This window comes from Amblyomma maculatum, chromosome 10 (genome assembly GCF_055883805.1).
Source record: "Amblyomma maculatum isolate TAMU_Amacu chromosome 10, ASM5588380v1, whole genome shotgun sequence".
In the NCBI taxonomy this organism is placed as follows: Eukaryota; Metazoa; Arthropoda; class Arachnida; order Ixodida; family Ixodidae; genus Amblyomma; species Amblyomma maculatum.
Genome location: NC_139353.1, coordinates 109,690,942 through 109,697,663, shown reverse-complemented (window position 1 = coordinate 109,697,663; position 6,722 = coordinate 109,690,942).

Genomic DNA, 6,722 nt, shown 5'->3' with positions numbered 1-6,722 from the left:
TGTGAGCATTGAGCACATGTACTATGTAAACAAAAGGAACTGTAACTTGCCCGGTATGTCTAAAAAGCAATGTACTTGAGGGAAAGTAGGATCAAAATACAAATATGGCCATAATACACGAAAGGTGTCTAATAATAATAACTTTAGGGCCGATAATAAACTGAATTCTTTCCATTACACAGGAAGATTCCTCAATAAAAGAATAAACTGAATTCTTTCCATTACACAGGAAGATTCCTCAATAAAAGTAATTTATTTCCTGCGTAAACACAGCGAGGCTTCACTAACACATATGTCTTTTCTTCTGTATCCAGAACGCCTCTAAAATTTCGCGGCCCATCTTGTCTCGACTTTTGACTAAATTATTATGCCTGCTAAATAATGGCTCACATGACTGTCATACTCGGACGATGTTTGAGTTCCGTGGGGAAGAAAGTGATACTACCTCCTTGGAAAAGAAGAAGTGTGTAAAGAAAATGTACTTGGGTGTACAAGAGGACGAGTTGCGAACAGGAAGGGCTTTTTCAGATCCATATTACAGTTGGTAGTGTGCGTAGTGTGCGCCTGTCTTGTGTTTCTTCTCATGTGATTGTGTTTGTTGCGCCACATTTCTGGGTACTATGCAGCACCAAATTTCCCCTCAAGCGGTTATTTTGGTGAAAGCTAACTACGACTGATGAAGATTGACAACATACACTGTAGACGAATGAAAGTTTGAACGAAAAACAAAACGAAAAAAGGCGAAACAAAAACATCTTAATCTTTCATCACACTCGGCCTTGTAGAACTTCTGTGGGCATGAAATGAAGTGTCCGCTTTATGTCAGCGTTTCTGTCATGTCCGTTCTTTCTTGTTGAGCTATGTAAATACAAGTACACCCACTATCTCTTACCCACAGCATGCTAGAATATATTTATCCGCTTAACATGTGTATTATTTTCCAAAGCAATGTACCAGCATCTACTGTGTAACTTACGGACTGTTCATAACCGTCCAAAGGAAAAGCGCGAACAGGTATTAAGAGCACAAAGAAGTGCAAAAGTTCTCTCTTCATAAAGTCAAAACGCTAGGTTATTTATAAGATAAGGATGTTTTAGTACAAAGGTGTTTACTGAGAATAATTTAAAAGTTGGTTTATATTTCAAAGCTGATATATAGAATCCCGCTTTCCTTTCTAGTAAACAGTGGACCGTCATTAGACTTCTCTTCTAGTGAACGAAAAAATGCGCAACTCGCACCGTCACGCTAAATTACAAGCGCAAAAGCAAAAGCGTCTTCTCAAGTGAATGTAACCTGAATTATTTTACACCGAATACACCACATATCATGCTGATGTAAGTGATGTTATATCGATATATATTACCTAATTTTAAAATATTTATTGTCAGGTCACCCTTTCAAACAAACGCCTCCTTACAGTATAATTGTTTTTGAAGAACACTGCCTTTGTTTTCCTTTAGTGGTATATTTGCAATCAAGCGCTAGATTAATTACCATCCAGAAAAAACATACGGCGTATGTGAAAAGAAGCATCATTTGCAGCATTGGTCTTGTGACACAGGTAATGAAACGAAACAATTTGTAGGTGAAGGAGGGAGGATATCGAAACCTGCCTACAGTCCGCGCACCCATGATTGCGTGCAACTCTGAATATTTTATAAATGACATCCTCATCAGCCGAACTACAACACCTGCAGGTCGAAGGCTATCCCAAATTCTCTAATTAACACGGTCCTGTGCTAGCGGCGTTCACTTGATCACTGCAAACTGTTTAACCTTGCCCGTCCCCCTAACTTTCTGCTGCCCCTTGTTACGCTTCTCTTCTCTTGAAATTTGATTTGCTACCTTTAGCGACCATCGGTTATCCTCTCTTTGCACTACATGTCCGCCTGATGCCCATTTATTCTTGATTTACACTAGAATGACATTAACTGGAGTTATTTCTCTGATTCACACTGCACGCTTAGTATCTTTTAATGTTGAACCCTAGCACTTTCAGTTCAATTGCAAACTGCGTTGTCATCACCTTAAGTAGAACTATTTTCGTTAACGTTAGCGTTTGAGCCCCATAGGAGAGTACAGGTAAGATGAAGTTATGTTAAATACTTTGCTTCAGCGGTACCGATAATCTGCTAGATGCATTTCAAAATGTAAATGGGTTCAAACGTTTTAAATATTCCTTATTGCCATCTTTAGTTTGGACAGCACCCACTGTGTCCAATCGCCAAATCCGTAGATTTGATCGAAGAAGCGCAATGGGGAAATTAGTCGTACCAGCAGTTTCCCTATTTCCTTACGCACTGCGTCATTTCCTCATTTCATCAAATCATTTTATAGGTTTACGAAAGGGCCTAATGTTGTGTTTCAGGCACACTATGTGAGCAGGGCTACTTTTCATGGAGAACACAAGCAGAGGACTATCTTGTTTATGAGTTTAGAAACGTAGCTTTTTTTCATTGAGTTGCATGCTTGTCTTGTGTTCTGTTTCTGGTTTAGAAACGAGCATTTCTTCATTCAGTTGCTTTTCTGAGTTTTGTTTCTGGGCGGGGTTTTGATGCATTGAAAGAAGTAAAGAAGGTAGCAACCATTCCCAGAATAAAAAGATTTTTCAATGACGAAACGCAAATTACGAGTGTTTCAAACTTTATCAGCGAGCCTGCTGAAAATTATCTTCGGCTTATTTTTGGTCGGAGTTTTGGCACACGTGGAAGGAGGTTAAGAAAACTGGCCTACATTTTCATCGTCTCCATTTATTTCAAGGCAAAGACGTTTTCTATGAAAGCAAAGCAAGCTTATTAGCTTACCAAAGCTGACTACATAATATTCGACCTAAAGGTTATGACGAATATGCAAGATTTAAATTGCGCTAGGGCATCTTTTGTCAAACAGCATCTTAGCGTAATGTGCTATCCTGTACCCAACGTCGAAAAAATTGCCTGTATTCCAAGCCCTTCTTAGCAACCTTTTATCCGATCCGAGGTCGAAATAAAAATATTTCCCCATTTTATCAATGCGACTAGCCTGCGTCACTCGGGCTCGAACCTAGCACTACCCGTATCAGAAACGGATGCTCTACCAAAAAGGCCACTGATGTGCCAACACTGAAAACGAGGGCGTAGCTCGCAAAACTCCCTTTATGGTAAGTGAAATATTATGTCTCTCTATTCTCAAATAGAACTTCTTTCGCATAAAGATTTCTTTGGGGGCATAATGCACCACAACTATAGGTTGCACGAAAAGACGTCCTGTTGAAAAGAAGCTCCATTAGTGGATGAAAAATGTGTCCTAAGGAAAAAGGCTGGATGTCGGCAACAAGCCTTGCTCTTTGGATTTGAGACAACGATAAATCAACCCTTGACCTCGTGCGCTAACTGCAGGCAACGCTCATTGCGAGGAATGCAGTAAAATTGCGAGAACAAACCTGCGGTATAAATAGAACCCTAAGAACACGAGGTAAGAAAAAAATCTCTTGGAGGCATTAGTACTAATGTGCATGGACGCAATATCAAAATTCTGGATGGAAGTTCTTCCCTAACATGTTCTCTTAGAGAACTACAGAAGACAAAATTGCATTAGGAATAAAGGAGAGAAAGAATTTCGGTGGGGAATTGAACAATATCGAATCATTTAGCTTCGCTCTTTATATTGCTAGTGAGCGTTTTTTAAGCTGAATACGCAAATACCAAGTGAAAGCCGAACTAATCGAAAAAAACGGGAATTTTAAGTGGCACATCGAAGCGCAGCCAGGCTGCGCGGCTCATTGAACGTGAGCGTTGATAATACCCCAACTTTAATTTATTGCAAATTGCATACCTCGTTTGAGCGTTTGCCAAGCAAGGAGCAAGGTTGGGGGCAGACTGCACTTGTTTTCTTATTTCTGATAGCCAGAATTTGCTTCCATTTATTTTTCATTTACCTTTGTGACACCCAAACAAATAGAAATGCTACGAAAATTTCGGTTTTAAGGCCGTCGTTGATCTTTGATGAGTGACGGTCTGCCTATCTTTCTGCCTATCTGCTTATATTCGTAACTGCTATCGGCACCAAAAAAAAAAAAAACACATTCCTTTGACTGCATGCCAATCCACGCTAAAATGCATGCGGGTGTCACCCAGCAAAGCAATCGCGATGACTGCACCGGCGCACTACGGCAGAGTTAGTCAAGCAGCGGATTGCGTCGGTCTCGAGTTCACGATTGATTCCTCAGGCAACGCCCATACGCTGTTCGGCAGGGATGGCCACGAGCACGCAAATGTGTAGATGTTCGTCAAAATGTTCATATCCGGCCACAGCATAGTTCAGTTCGGTGCTCGACAAAGACCCCTCCCATAACCCGCCAATTAATATTTTGGGCGGCAGCTCTGGCAACACTATGCTTGCAAAATGTCCTAATTTGAAACTTCCACTGACTTATTTTCGCCCAATGCTACACTTTAATCGTGTTGGTACCAACTCAGTGTACCGAAGGGGCTGCCAGCAAACTTGATTTGCTGCGCATTTCACAATACAGTACATTAGTCCAAGCCCTCAGTGTGCGGAGCAAATAATTAAGGCGGAGGTCAGAGCTGTGATGTAACGAAATGTGCTGAGCGTTACCAGACCCGGTGCATATCTTACGGGCAACGAATGTCCTTCAACCCCTCAAATTAGTCAATGCAATAAAAGTAGGATGGACAGTTGGGCGAGTTGGTACAATTGCATAGTGGGTGGAACAGCGCGAAAAGACGAAACACAAGAAGAGACGCACAACAGACGAGCGCTGACTCGCAACTAATTTTTTATTAGGAAGAGAGCGGATTCTTATACAAAAATATGTCACATGATTTTACAAAGAACGAAACCCTTGACCAGGCAAAATTCAAGAGATATCTTCTTCCTTCATCAGCCACGTGGAAAACACTATCAAGCAAGACCAAACATTTTTTGTATAAGAATCCGCTTTCTTCCTAATAAAAAATTAGTTGCGAGTCAGCGCTCGTCTGTTGTGCGTCTCTTCTTGTGTTTCGTCTTTTCGCGCTGTTCCACACTCAATGCGATAACACGTACTTACTACTTCTCAACGACGAGTATGAAGAGACAGCGAAACGCTCGAACTTTCGGGTATGGGATTGCGGCTACGTTACTTCAGACTCATCACCCGACGCTGACCACTCATGATTGTGGCGCGATTGTAGCGTTGGATTGCGAGTTGTTAGTCGCGCTTTGTCATACCTACTTTGTTTCTTGTATCCCGTTGCTATGCGCCTAAAATATACTTTAAGAATTGCACCAACTAGCTTGCAATAACGTCCTTTAACACTAAGCAAGTTTTTGGATAGCGGACCCTATTGGTCAGGGGAATCGAGGAATGAGGAGGCGCGAGTGCGCATGCGCAGAAGGCTGAAAGAGCGAAGGGTGTTTGCTTTCATTATGGGCATGCGCACTTGCACACCCTCATTCCCCCTCCCCCTACGCGATAGGATCTCATTACTCCCAATCTCGCTATTGTCGTCGTTACCTCAATAAATCAGCTTAAGTCCTTCTACAGCCGAAACACAAAATCGGCCACTTTTGATGAAGGTGCTTTGCATATGATGCCTGATTGCGCAAAGGAGTTTCATTTGTGACACATGGAGACAGTGCTAGCCAGTTAATTATTAATTTCTCCTCAGGAATTAAAAATTGATTGGAATTTTCTCCGTTTAACTGTAGTTTGTTATCACCAGCAGTATCTAAGGAATATAGTACGCTCCCTTTCATTTCGAAAGGCCAGCATAAACCTAGCTCGTAGCAAGCACCTTTTCTTCAGGACTTCGTACCCCTAATCCCACACAACCACCGAGTGTTTAGTAGGGCTTTCGCGAGCGTCACTAAGTACCAGCCAAACGTTTTTCGCCATCCGGCGTTTCATGAAAAAAAAAAAAGGAATCGTTTTTGCTGGAGTAGAAACGGGAACTACCTCCATGAGTGCAGCGTGTGAGGCTTATTTGCAATGCAAATAGTCCTCCGCTGAGTGCACATACCTTATCCTTTATACGGATATATATATATATATATATATATATATATATATATATATATATATATATATAAAGTATGCTTCACCTACGTCTCCCGCCACATCGCTTTGTTTGGGTCGCGATCAATACAGAGAGCAGACAGACACGTCAGTGAATTCGAGCCCCACCGAGGCGCTCCGGTATAGTGCCATATTGGCATCGCCACTTTCCTTCCGAGATGCAAATTTCTGCCAATATATTCCCATCGCTTACCTTCAACGCCCTTTCTCAGCGGATAGCCGGGTCTAGAGAACAGCCATTAATAATTTCCTAGCACCTTCTGCATTTCTTTTGCTTTATGTCGGCTCGTCTTCTATTTTACTTCAAGGTGGAGCCTTTCGGTATAAACCCGATAAGTGCTGAGGTGTCAGCCACATTCAGGTAAGCACTACGTCTGCCTCCAGTTTCTGCTTTTAATTCGGCTGACAAGTAAAAATTTCGGTTAGAATGTACTACTAATGATTTAGTCTTTCCTGCCACCAGTGTTTTCCGCCTCTGTCTGCTAAGGCAATCTTGGAACTAAGAGCAGCTTGACTGTTTTTGTCAGTTGCTTCATTATGGACGCTCATCACAGAGGCTGCGGTGAGTTTTCTAACGTTCTCAATGTCCTGTGGTCTCCTTCAGCAGCAAGACTGACAAACCGCCTACCACTTCTCTGTTTCGACGCTTATGAGCCTAGAACTC